Genomic DNA, 14,601 nt, shown 5'->3' with positions numbered 1-14,601 from the left:
GGAAAACAGTGTTGTCGTGCTAACGTTGCTGTTAATATGTTTGTCGTCTTCCTAAATCAGATCAAGTGTGAATCTAACACAGACAAAAACTTCCTATTGTGTCTTCCGGTGCATGAATTAATTTCTCGCGTATACTGAACGGCAGTTTACCTTTCAGTATTCTTATGACACTGCTGTGTGATATTGGGTTGTCCCAGTAGCGTATTCTTCCTAAATGTTGGGTTTGTGCACAAGCTTGTAGAATTTTCCCGTAAGTCTAATAAACACAATAGTTATGCGTAACAGAGACTATAGCCATCAATAAAATATTCCCCTTCAATATTTACAATTGTCTGCCATATCTAGGGTAACTTTTTCGACTCAGCGACGGCTAAATCACGTGGCTTCGAGGCGAAGAACTCATAGAGCCATGCTGGATAGAGAGCAGAAAATTTGAAAATATGAGCTCAGGGCGCAAGGTTAGTTGAAAAAAAGGGTGCTGAATGACCCTCATCCCAACTCCTGTATAGTGTTTTTTGTGAATCTAAAAGGACACAGGCAGGGGTTATCGTTGAGTGTCATAACTTCACGCAGTCTTCCTGGTTGTTGTTCTTTGATCGCGTCTCCGGGACGTCTCCGTTCTTGACAATGAATGACATCAGTGATGGTTACGACTCGGGGAAGCAATTTGTAACACAAACAGAGTCGCTGTTCCACCAGATGCACAACGTCATCTTTTGTGGATGTGCGCAGGTCTTTTTACAGGGAGTTGCCTCTTTGTTTGGGCTCAACCATTTGTTTATTTTCCTTATGTTAGCATAAAGACACCATTTCTCGTAACCAGAAACGATAAAGGATACGAATGGTTGGTGCTGCTCACGAGCCAATTGACAACGAGCAAGGAGCAAGCTGATTTTTTATGATTTTGGCTTAGGGCAGGTGGTTCTCGTACACCAGATTTCTTAACATTCCCCAGTGCATGAAAATGTCGCACGATGGTGGAATGCTCACAGTTCATCACATCCGCCATTTCTCGAGTATACTGCCGTGGATCATTGTGGATTAATGCGTTTAAACGGACTTTTATCAAACCGCAAAGGTCTTCCTGAACATGGAGAGCCGCTAGTGTCAAAGCAATGCTTCTTAAAATGAGAAAACCATTATCTTTCTGTGGTATGTCAAATGGCACTGTTACTATACATGGCACCAACGCTTCTGCCAGCTTTCGCTGCTGTCGTTCATCTGCAGTACTCAAACAGAAGAATACGTCGCAAATATTTCGATTTCTCCAGTTGGCTCTCCATTACAGCTCTACCCACAACCTCTAAATTACAAAATGGCACTATATATACTCAAACAGCAATAGTGAATCAAAGCAATGACAATCGATAATTCATCTCACAGCAACCGGAATATCAACATGCAAACGATACGAACTTATGCACCAACCTAATACTTCATAAAATAGTTTCTGAGACTGCCTGTTTCGGATTGTAGATCTCAGGATTGAACACTTCGCGTCTTAAGCAAGCTTGGACATGCTCTGACGAATACTTGGCAAGAAAGGTCTGTTCAAATTCATTAAGAGTTCAACAGGTTTCGGAAGTTGTCGAGACTCACGTCACTTATTTTCCTTGCATATATGATATTGTAAATTGTGTTTAATGTCTCTCACTCCACAATTTAGGTCAGATATATTTAACACTTCGAATAAAATTAATGGTATGTGGATATTTTTCTCGGGCGTGAAAACCTGCAACTACTGATGCTTGAACAAACCTTCCCCTCAAAGCACGGCGGTTAGTGTCGGTGCTCGCCCCCCCCCCCCTTGCCCCCAGTCAAATCATACAAACATTCTGGACACGGGCTGCTAGGTCCTGTATGACGCAGAACAAAGTGAATGTACTGATTAGTATTACCATACCTTTCATTCGCATGTGTCGGTGTAGGAATTGTATAACACGGTGGATTTTTCATCATCTGGAGTGTCTGTTTCATGTCGGAGACCTGTGTATCAACATTCCGCACCAGTCAGGTAAACCACGTGTTAATATCTTTGCTACCTGACAGAGCTCATTTCGCATTTTATCGCTTGAAGTCCCCGGTTCAGAAACGACTTCCACGCCAACAGATTCTACTGCAGCGCGAATTTCAGTTACGGCCTTTTCTAGAACGTCAGTATTTTTCTCTGAAACCCATTCGTGAAACATATCCTTAACGTGTTCACGTTTGGCAGACAGGGATTGTTTTACGCTCTGTTTTTGCTCAAGTGACAATTCGTTAACTATTTGCATTAATTTTGACATATTTAATCCTATTGTAGTGTGGATAGTTATTGATTTCTGAACATCCTCACACAACTAGCATACCACAGTCAGTATTTCGCGGTATGCTTCAATAAGACCAGCTGCTTCAGTTTCTACGGAACCTAAGCAGGTGGTAATTTGATTATTATTATCCTTAACTACGTCATAAAGTCTTTTCTCCATCCTATCAGATTGTGCTTTCTACCTGTCATTGATAGTAGTGGAGTGTTGCTTTACAATGTCACACAATTTTTTTTTAATTCATACTTTAGTTTCGAATCCGAGAAGCTAGTACATCATTTGAATCGGTAATTGTAAGAACAACATATGTCTACCTGTTGGCAAAAATTAGATATATGCAGAGAAGCCTTCAGTATACTTAGATGCAGCATCTATGCAAAAATCACACTTGTCCTACACATATTAATGCTTTTACAGGCATACAGTTTTTCGTGTTCTTGCAGTAACAACATGAGCCTATGTTATTATTGCAAGAGATGGCAGAGGGCAGCACCAAACCAACATACTCTGATCTTGTTTCACGTAGTGAATAGAATGCATGCCAGTTGGCAGCACATCTGACACCTGTGATCTGGTTACCTGTGTGCATTTCTGTAGCAGCTGTGTATACATTGTCGTTTAGTTTTGTTTATAGAATACGTTTCTCTGGATTATCTATGCACAATGTCGAAGAAGAGAGGTGCGCAAGCGGAACTATATAAAATAAATGTCATAAAATCTGCCAGAACGAAGGGAATTGGTTACGTGAATCACAGTGGAAGAGAAATTAATGCTGTAAAAGTAGGACCTGACTGTGGGTAAGTTCAAAGGCTATGTGAATTAATCTCTTGTCTGTGTATTTTTTACTTCTTAGAGGTTCCCATATGTTCTAAGTTTTATGGTACGTAAATATCATATGGATAATTTACTCTATCAATAAAAAATAATTGATTTTACGTAAATAATTTTTTTTGCAACTCTTTTACATTTCCTGACATTGGTATTCGTGTTTTAATATGTTTCAGATGTAAGAAACTGTGTTTCAATGTGTTTCAAGAGGATCTCTGAACATGAACAGATAGATATATTCACTAAATTTCACAATTTTGAGAGTAAGAACACACAAGATGCTTATCTTGCAGGGCTAATTGAAAAAGAAGACATGGTACGCAGAAGACCCCGGATAAGTGATGGCCAGCCTAAGCCAAGAGCACTAAATTATCGATATCACGTGGTAACTGGAAATTCTGGGCGGGTCAAAGTGTTCAAAATGGCACTTCGTAGCCTTTTTGGCATTACAAATGAACGTGTGCGACGAATTTGTAACTGTGTGAAAAATAATGTTCACCCATGTGACAGTAGAGGATGTATTGCTTCAACCAATGCAACACCACAGGAAGTCCCATCGATAATTGAGGAGCATATTAAAACATTCCCTACGAAAATTCCACATTATTGAAGCAAAGAAATGTATTACTTAAATCCTGAATTATCTGTAAAAGTATGTACGAACTGTTCATGAAGTTATATCCTCATACCAGAGTGTCACACAGAATTTATTTAACGGTTTTCAATGAGCATTAATCGATACTTGCTGCTCTTGTGAATCACTTTCAGTGAAGATTAAGAGCCCATCATTGAACGATACTGCAAAGCGTGTGGCTGTAGCGGAACTCATGGTACATAAAAAAAGCAAAAAATTCTATTTAAAGATGGATGCTGTTAAGGAGAAGTGTGCAGAAAATGAGCATGTGGTAGCATTGTGTTTCAATTATATGCAAAATCTGCAGTTGCCTAAGCTCCCAGTACAGGAAGCTTTTTATTTACGGCAAATTAACGTTAATGCATTATGTATTACAGACCTAAAGAGCAACAAATCCAGGGTATATCTGTACCACGAAGGTAGTGCCCACAAAGGATCTAACGACGTATGCTCGTTTTTGATTGATTACATCAACACGGAGATATCTGATAGTGTTACTGAATTACACCTGTTCTCGGATGGGTGCCCTGTGCAAAATAAGAACAACACAGTGGTTAGGGTAATGAACTGCCTTGTAAGTTCCGGCAGATTCAGAGATGTCTTCCAGCAATTTCATGTGTGGCCATTCATTTTTACCATGTGATCGCACATTTGCTTCCATGAAGTGGGTGATAAGAAGAAAAGACAGAATATATTCTTTGTATGAGTATGTTCAATGTATGGCGACATCATCCAAAAATCAAAATATTAATGTAAAGCTTGTTACCACGGATGAGATTTTGGGTTACAAAAAATGGTGGCCCAAATTTTATAAGTGATCCTGTTTGTCTGATGACAGTTATGGGACAAATGTGGATAAAAGCAGTAAAGTGAAATTCACAGTGTCCTCATTTGTGAGCTTCCATCACAGTAAAATGTTTCCAGGTAAAGTTGACTGTTACTATCATATTGATGGTCTCGTAAAACATCGCTTTTCATTGCGTCATTAATTACAGACAGAACTAAAGTCGCCTGCAGAAATCGCATATAACAACAAAGTTGCCATCAATGTCAAAAAATTGAAAGGTGTGGGACAATTAATGCAATATATTCCTGATGAGCACAAAACCTTTTATCTGAAACTGACTGAGTGGCCTTCCGTGGACTCACCTGAAGATGATTCATAATAATTTTTTGGTGTAAAACAACCTGTCTAGTGTAGTGTTAATCCTTCATTGTCCTATTGGGTGAAATGATATCTTTAGTCTTTCCATACAGTGTGTGCGTACATTAACAATATTTTTCAATTTCTCTGTAAAACAATATTAGGCGATATACAAGTAATATTGTATATTAAATTTATACAATAAAGTAATTATTAATAACATAAACAAATGTTGATGTCAGCCCAAAATGTACATCCTGCAATAACAACATCAGTCCGTACAATTAAAAAAAATCGTTCATGCAAAGTTATAACATTTAAAGTACTTTGTTTTATTGTTAAAGCTTACCTAACATACACAGTCAATATTAAAATTAATGGATTTATCCTACTGTCCATTTTTAGCCTGTATACAGGTTTTCGCTTCTCCTGAAAAATTTACTTTTTTGGACTAATTTGGTTTTTGCAATTACTGATTCATTTAGTTTATCATCCCGAGAAGTCATTGTTTCAGCTAATTTTTCTAATAAATCATCGAACGGTGAGGACGGTTGTCTGCTCTGCGCAGCGTCCGCATAAATTGACTGCTGTAAGTGAAACTCCTCGAGAAAATCACAAATCTTAGCAATCGCGGATTCTTAAGTATTAATATTGGAATGTGTTTTCTTCCTTTGCAGGATCGACAATGGTGCCAACGTCGACATGGACTTGTTGTTGTTGTGGTCTTCAGTCCAGAGACTGTTTTGATGCAGCTCTCCATGCTACACTATCCTCTGCAAGCTTCTTCATCTCCCAGTACCTACTGCAACCTACATCCTTTTAAATCTGCTTAGTGTATTCATTTATTGATATCATTCTACGATTTTTACCCTCCGCGCTGCACTCCAATACTAAATTGGTGATCCCTTGAATCCTCAGAATATGCCTCACCCTAGTCAAGTTGTGCCACCCATTTCTCTTCTTCCCAGTTCTATTCAATACCTCCTCATTAGTTATGTGATCAACACATCTAATCTTCAGCATCCTTCTGTAGCACCACATTTCTAAAGCTTCTATTCCTTTTTGTCAGAACTATTTATCGTCCAGGTTTCACTTCCATACATGGCTACACTCCATACAAATACTTTCAGAATTGACTTCCTGACACCTAAATCAATACTCGATGTTAACAAATTTCTCTTCTTCAGAAACGCCTTCCTTGCCATTGCCAATCTACATTTTACATGCTCTCTTCTTCAGCCTTCAGCAGTTATTTTGCTCTCCAAACAGCAAAACACATTTACTACTTTAAGCGTCTCATTTCTTAATCTAGTTCCCGCAGCATCATGCAGTTCAATTCGACTACATTCCATTATCCTCATTTTGCTTTCGTTGATATTCATCTTATATCCTACTTTCACGACACTGTCCATTCCGTTCAGCTGCTCTTCCAGGTCGTTTGCTGTCTCTGACAGAATTACAATGTCGTCGGCAAACATCAAAGTTTTAATTTCTTCTCCAATGATTTTAACTCTTATTCCAAATTTTGCTTTACTGCTTGCTCAATATACAGATTGAATAACATTGCAGATAGGCTACAACCCTGTCTCACTCTCGTCCCAGCCACTGCTTCCCTTTCATACACCTCCACTCTTACAACTGCCATCTGGTTTCTGTAAATAAACTTTCGCTCCCTGTATTTTACCCCTGCCACCTTCAGAATTTGAAAGAGAGTATTCCAGTCAACACTGTCAAAAGCTTTCTCTAAGTCTACAAATGATGGAAACGTGGATTTGCCTTTCCTTAATCTATTTTCTAAGATAAGTAGTAGGGTCAGTATTGCCTCACGTGTTCCAACATTTCTACGGAATTCAAACTGATCTTCCCCGAGGTCGGCTTCTACTAGTTGTACCATTCGTCTGTAAAGAATTCGTGTTAGTAATTTGCCGCCTTGGCTTATTAAACTGATAGTTGGGTAATTTTCACATCTGTCAACAACTGCTTTCTTTGGGATTGGAATTATTATTTTCTTCTTGAAGTCTTAGGGTATTTCGCCTGTCTCATACATCTTACTCACCAGATGGTAGAGTTTTGTCAGGACTGGCTCTCCCAAGGCCGTCAGTAGTTCTAATGGAATGTTGTCTACACCCGGTGCCTTGTTTCGACTCAGGTCTTTCAGTGCTCTGTCAAACTCTTCACGCAGTATAGTATCTCCCATTTCATCATCATCTACGTCCTCTTCCATTTCCATAATATTGTCCTCAAGTACATCGCCCTTGTATAGTGCCTGTATATACTCCTTCCACTTTTCTGCTTTCCCTTCTTTGCTTAGAACTGGGTTTCCATTAGAGCTCTTGATATTCGTGCAAGTGGTTCTCTTTTCTCCAACGGTCTCTTTAATTTTCCTGTAGGCAGTATCAGTCCTACCCCTAGTGATATAAGCCTCTACATCTTTACATTTGTGCTCTAGCCATCCCTGCTTAGCCATTTTGCACTTCCTGTCGATCTCATTTTTGAGACGTTCGTATTCCTTTTTGCCTGCTTCATTTATTGCATTTTTTATTTTCTCCTTTCATAAATTAAATGCAATATATATTCTGTTATGCAAGGATTTCTATTAGCCCTCGTCTTTTTACCTACTTGATCCTCTGCTGCCTCCACTATTTCATCCCTCAAAGCTACCCATTCTTCTTCTACTGTATTTCTTTCCCCCATTCTTGTGAATCGTTCCCTAAAGCTCTCAATGAGATTTTCTACCACCTCTGGTTCTGTCTGTTTATCCTGGTCCCATCTCCTTCAATTCCCACATCTTTGCAGTTTCTTTAGATTTACTCTACAGTTCATAACCAATCGATTGTTGTCAGAGTCCACATCTGCCCCTGGAAACGTCTTACAGTTTAAAACCTGGTTTCTAAATCTCTGTCTTTCCATTATATAATCTGTCTGAAACCTGTTAGTATCTCCAGGCTTCTTCCATGAATAGAACCATCTTTTATGATTCTTGAACCAAGTGTTAGCTATGATTAAGTTATGCTCTGTGCAAAACTCTACCAGACGGCTACCTCTTTCATTCCTCACGCTGATTCCATATTCACCTTCTATGTTTCCTTCTCTTCCTTGTCCTACTATCGAATTCCAGTCACCCATGACTACTACATTTCCGTCTGCCTTCACTATCTGAATAATTTCTTTTATCTCATCACACATTTCATCAATCTCTTCGTCATCTGCGGATCTAGTCGGCATATAAACTTTTACTACTGTGGTAGCTGTGGGCTTCGTATCTATCTTGGCCACAATAATGCGTTCACTATGCTGTTTGCGGTATCTTACCCGCATTCCTATATTTTTATTCATTATTAAACCTACTCCTGCATTTCACGTATTTGATTTTGTATTTATAGCCCTGTATTCTCTTGGCCAAAAGTCTTGTTCCCCCTGCAACCGAACTTCAGTAATTCCCGCTATATCTAACTTTAACCTATCTATTTCCCTTTTTAAATTTTCTAACCTACCAGCCCAATTAAGGGATCTGACATTCCGCACTCCGACCCGTAGAACGTCAGTTTTCTTTCTCCTGATAACAACGTCCTCCTGAGTAGTCACCGCCCGGATATCCGAATGGGGTACTATTTTACCCCCGGAATATTTTACCCAATAGGACGCCATCATCATTTAACCATACAGTAAAACTGCCCGCCCCCGGGAAGAATTACGGCTGTAGTTTCCCCTTGCTTTCAGCCGTTCGCAGTACCAGCTCAGCAAGGCCGTTTTGGTTAGTGTTACAAGGCTAGATCAGGCAATCATCCAAACTGTTGCCCCTGCAGCTACTGAAAAGACTGCTACCCCTCTTCAGATACCCCTCCGTTGCGGTTGCACCTACGGCACGGCTATCTGTATCGTTGAGGCACGCAAGCCTCCGCACCATGGACTTATTTTTCTGTATTGGGTTCCATTTCTATGTTTCATGGATCCCGAATTTCGTCATAATTAAATTTCACAGTACATCGCAAGGCTTACAATTATTCACAGGGTTTGAGCTCACACGTTCACTGACTACACTCTGCCACAGTTATCGACTAATACAAACAGATAAGATGGGTGCTCATATAAGGGAGCTTGGAAGTGAAAATCCATCGAAACAGCTCCTTTTTTAATGTGCTCAGTTTCGCCCAAGTCCTTGCTGAACCACAATGTGTATGGTTTTTGTGTGCATTATGTATGTTAATAGGAAACAAAGAGCATTTTCTAAACCTCGGCACGCCCCATTCTATCTACTGTCAGTTGAGCTATATTTTTCCCGACCACAGCAGACTTTCTTTGCCTTTAGTTAGTCTTTAACAACTGCTACGAAAGTTGGTCATCTGATGCTAAGTGAGTGTAGGTAACAGCTCAACGTCAGTTCAGTGTTCTGTTTTCGTTTAATTCGTCATTGTGTTTTAAAATGGTACTTAATTACAGAAAATAATATTGTTGTGTTTATAGTAATATTTCATCCGCGCAGATCCTAAATATCGACAGATTAACATAGTTTAACAGTAGGAAAATGTTCAAATGTGTGTGAAATCTTATGGGACTTAATTTCTAAGGTCATCAGTCCCTAAGCTTACACACTACTAAACCTAAATTATCCTTAGGACAAACACACACACCAATGCCCGAGGGAGGACTCGAACCTCCGCCGCGACCAGCCGCACAGAATGAACAGTAGGAATAACTTCTGTTTTTCCAAAGGGCCCTGAGTCGAGGTCTAAGTATCACAGACTATTGTTACTGGTGATGAACACAGACATACACTGAAGTGCCATAGAAGCTGGTATAGGCATCCGTATTGAAATACAGAGGTGTGTTAACAGGCAGAACACGGCGCTGTGGTCGGTAACACCTATGTAAGACAGCAAATGTTTGGCGCTGTTGTTACACCGGTTACTTCTGCTACAATGGCACGTTATCAAGACTTAAGTGACTTGGAACGTGGTGTTATAGTCGGTGCGCAAGCGATTGAAGACAGCATCTCCGAGGTAGAGATGAACTGGGGATTTTCCCGTACGGCCATTTCATGAACGTACGGTAAATATCAGAAATCCGGTAAAACATCAAATCACATCACTGCGGCAGCAAAACGAGCCCTCAAGAACCGGACCAACGACGATTGAAGGGGATCGTTCAACGTAACAGAAGTGCAATCCTTTCGCAAATGGCTGCATATATCAGTGCTGAGCCTTCAACAAGTGTCAGCGTGCGAATCATTCTATGAAATATCATAGATCTAGGCTTTTCGAGCCAAAGGCACACTCGTGTACCCTTCGTGGCTGCACGGCACAAAGCCTTACACCTCGCCTGGGCCCGTAAACACTGACATTGGAGTGTTGATGACTGGGAACATGTTGCCTGGTCAGACGTGTCTCGTTTCAAATTGCATGGAGCGAATTGACGTGTTTGGGTGTGGAGACCAGGAGATAACCTCATGAATCTATGAACGCTGCATGTCAACAGGCTACTGTTCAGTTTGTTGGAGGCTCTGTAATGGTGTGGGTCGTTTGCAGTTCGAGTGATATGGGACCCCTGCTACGTCTAGATACGACTCTGACAGGTGACGCGTACGTAAGCATTCTGTCTGATCACCTGCATCCATTCACGTCCATTGTGCTTTCCGACGGACTTGGGAAATTCCAGAAGAACAATGCGACCCACCACACGTTAAGAATTGCTACATAGTGGCTCCAGGGACACTCTGCCGAATTTGAACGCTTCCGCTGCCCTCCAAACTCCCCAGACATATGAACATTATTGAGCGTATCAGGGATGCCTTGTAAAGTATTGTTCAGAACAGATCCCCACCCCCTCCTATTCTTTCGGATTTATGGACAGCCGTGCACGATTCATGGTGTCAATTCCCTCCAGCACTACTTCAGGTATTAGTGGAGTCCATACCAGGTCGTGTTGCGGCAGTTCTGAGTGTTCCCGGGGGCCCTACACGATCTTAGGCAGTGCAACTTGCTATGGCGCCCAGGGGCAACATTCGCAACACACAAGAGAACTACGCCACACAGCCCGGGAACGGCGCCGCTCATGCATGCAGACGCTACATATCGCTGGACGCCTAAGTTACTGGCAGGTCACCACGAGGCGTACCGGTAACGAGTAGCAGCCAGAGGCCGCTGCAGTACCGTCTAACCCACCCCCCCTCCCCCGTTCACGTGTGCGGAGAAAGAAAAGATATTGAAGCAGAGGCAGCGACGACAGCGAGCAGTTATCGTCGACGTCAGCTAGGCCCCTCATGCAACGTGTTTTGCTTGTTTACATGGCCCTGTGCTTGAACACGCATGCCTATACCAGTCTATCTGGCATTACAGTGTGTATTTGTATCAACGCTACTTGGTACCGAGATTAGTTACATCGCCTTAATTTAATTGTACTAGAATTATTACAATCAAAGAAGAGATGGAAATTAATTTAAATGTTATTTTTTTAAATGCATATTTGGTTGGTCAATAAGTTGTTTGGATTTCTACTTTAATAACAATGTTGCTTACATATGAGTAATACACTATGAAGAAGATATGACAGCTTATACATGTTTCAGATTTTGTTCAATTTGAAGAAATAATTCTTGAGTCAAGTGTACCAACGTTAGTATTTCCAACCACAGGAAATTCGCTCATTACAGGGTTCCCTTAGCTAACAGAAGAACGGCTAGCACTCCATCTTGCCAAAGCGCGGAGCAAAGGCTGTCTTGTTTGACATCTTTCATACAACAAGATCCAACAGCTATGAGGTGCATTCAAGTTCTAAGGCCTCCGATTTTTTTTCTCCAGACTGGACAGAGATAGAAACATGCGCATTGTTTTAAAATGAGGCCCCTTTCATTGTCAATGTGTCCCAGAGATGGCAGCACCGTACCAGAGACGGAATTTTACCGCCAGCGGCAAGAATGAGAACTGTTATAAATACTTAAAATGGCGAAGTTTTCCTTACTTGAACTGCGTGCAATCATTCGTTTTCTGAAATTGCTTGGTGTGAAACCAATTGAAATTCATCGACAGTTGAAGGAGACATGTGGTGATGGAGTTATGGATGTGTCGAAAGTGCGTTCGTGGGTGCGACAGTTTAATGAAGGCAGAACATCATGTGACAACCAACCGAAACAACCTCGGGCTCGCACAAGCCGGTCTGACGACATGATCGAGAAAGTGGAGAGAATTGTTTTGGGGGATCGCCGAATGACTGTTGAACAGATCGCCTCCACAGTTGGCATTTCTGTGGGTTCTGTGCACACAATCCTGCATGACGGCCTGAAAATGCGAAAAGTGTCATCCAGGTGTGTGCCACGAATGCTAACGGACGACCACACGGCTGCCCGTGTGGCATGTTGCCAAGCGATGTTGACGCGCAACGACAGCATGAATGGGACTTTCTTTTCGTCGGTTGTGACAATGGATGAGACGTGGATGCCATTTTCCAATCCAGAAACAAAGCGCCAGTCAGCTCAATGGAAGCACACAGATTCACCGCCACCAAAAAAATTTCGGGTAACCGCCAGTGCTGAAAAAATGATGGTGTCCATGTTCTGGGACAGCGAGGGCGTAATCCTTACCCATTGCGTTACAAAGGGCACTACGGTAACAGGTGCATCGTACGAAAATATTTTGAAGAACAAATTCCTTCCTGCACTGCAACAAAAACGTCCGGGAAGGGCTGCGCATGTGCTGTTTCACCAAGACAACGCACCCGCACATCGAGCGAACGTTACGCAACAGTTTCTTCGTGATAACAACTTTGAAGCGATTCCTCATGCTCCCTACTCACGTGACCTGGCTCCTAGTGACTTTGGGCTTTTTTCAAGAATGAAAGACACTCTCCGTGGCCGCACATTCACCAGCCATGCTGCTATTGCCTCAGCGATTTTCCAGTGGTCAAACCAGACTCCTAAAGAAGCCTTCTCCGCTGCCATGGAATCATGGCGTCAGCGTTGTGAAAAATGTGTACGTCTGCAGGGCGATTACGTCGAGAAGTAACGCCAGTTTCATCGAGTTCGGGTGAGTAGTTAATTAGAAAAAAAATCGGAGGCCTTAGAACTTGAATGCACCTCGTACTTAGGAAAAATTCAACGTCGAACGTGAGAAGGTGGGCGCCGCTCTCTCTTTCTTTACAATTCTGCGTCGCCTCGTAATAACTTTTTATATCCAAAAATATAATACTAATTGATGTTAAAATTTACATTTATGTCAACTGTGTCTTCGTTTCACAAGTTTTGTTCTCCAGCGTTGAGTTAGATAAAATACATAAAACAAAAAACACAAATTATCGGCCCCGACGTTCGGCACCAGAATGACCCGTTGCTTTCCATAGCATTATTTTTAGCATGGTTCAAAATGGTTCAAATGGCTCTGAGCACTATGGGACTTAACTTCTAAGGGCATCAGTTCCCTAGCACTTAGAACTACTTAAACCTAACTAAAATAAAGACATCACACACATCCATGCCGGAAGCAGGATTCGAACCTGCGACCGTAGCGGTCGCGCGGTTCCAGACTGTAGCGCCTAGAACCGTTTTAGCATGGACTGACGCAAAGTTGGTAAATGTGGCGCTCAGTAAATTAAATAGTAACAGACACAAATTAGACTCCTCGAGAACAACGCAACTGTCACAGAGTGAAGGAGAGCAACACATGATAAAGATTGTGAGAATGTGGCCTTATTGACGTATAGCTACTGTGACTGGTATGGCCTCGTTGTATGGTCAGTATAAATTGTAGATATGAAACTAACGAACACCTGTACCAGTTTCTCCGAACCACCATCTAACATTATTGTTTAGTGGGGTCAGTATGTGACGGAATCGAAGCCCGATGGAAACATTGATCAGAGGAGGACGACCGAATCGTTCACAATAATATCTTGTACTAAATAAGCGAAAGACACTTCATGATGATCATCAACTAATCTCATTGCACAAACAAAATTAATGACTGAAAGCAATGCGCGTTCCGCCATTATGTCTCTTCACGACGATCTGTGGACTACGCTATTTCAGCCAAAAACGATCTGAAACATGGTTAGTTTGTACATTAACATGTAAAAATTTGCACTGGAAGAAGTTGTGATAAGAATAATAAAGAAAGACTTTTTGCATCTGATTCATCTTTCATTCTAAGAATAACACCAGCTGACTTCGGATGGACTTGCAATATGCGTCTACACACTACGAGTAAGACAGCCTGAGGAAGAAGTCATCAGAAAAATACACAGACCTGCGCTTATAGTAAATGACAAACTACAGACAACTTTGAATATCCCGAAAAAATTATTTCAAGAAAATAAATACCGATGGCCGTAATTTTATTAATTACTTTATTAAACTACCAGATTCGGTGCCTCATTGGCACCATCTACAAGCCCCTATAAACGTAGCTAGATATGCCATCTACTTACGACAAGTTTCCGTAGATTTCTGAAACTTCTCTGTAGTGGTAGGTGCTGCACAAGTAATAGCATGGACGTTTAAATGACTTACGTCCCACTGATTTTGTATCGCTGATTTTCTGTGGACGGCTTTTGCATTACATGGTTTTTGAGTTACAGCGTTATAAGAAAAATTTTCATACGTTTAAATAAAAAGAAGCGTACATACACCAATTTGCCAAAAAAATATGTTCCTTTTGAAACTTATAAAAAATATAAAACCTATAGCTCAAGTGAAATATCTA

Source organism: Schistocerca cancellata, chromosome 6, assembly GCF_023864275.1.
Source record: "Schistocerca cancellata isolate TAMUIC-IGC-003103 chromosome 6, iqSchCanc2.1, whole genome shotgun sequence".
Lineage (NCBI taxonomy): Eukaryota > Metazoa > Arthropoda > Insecta > Orthoptera > Acrididae > Schistocerca > Schistocerca cancellata.
This window is presented reverse-complemented; position numbering follows the sequence as displayed.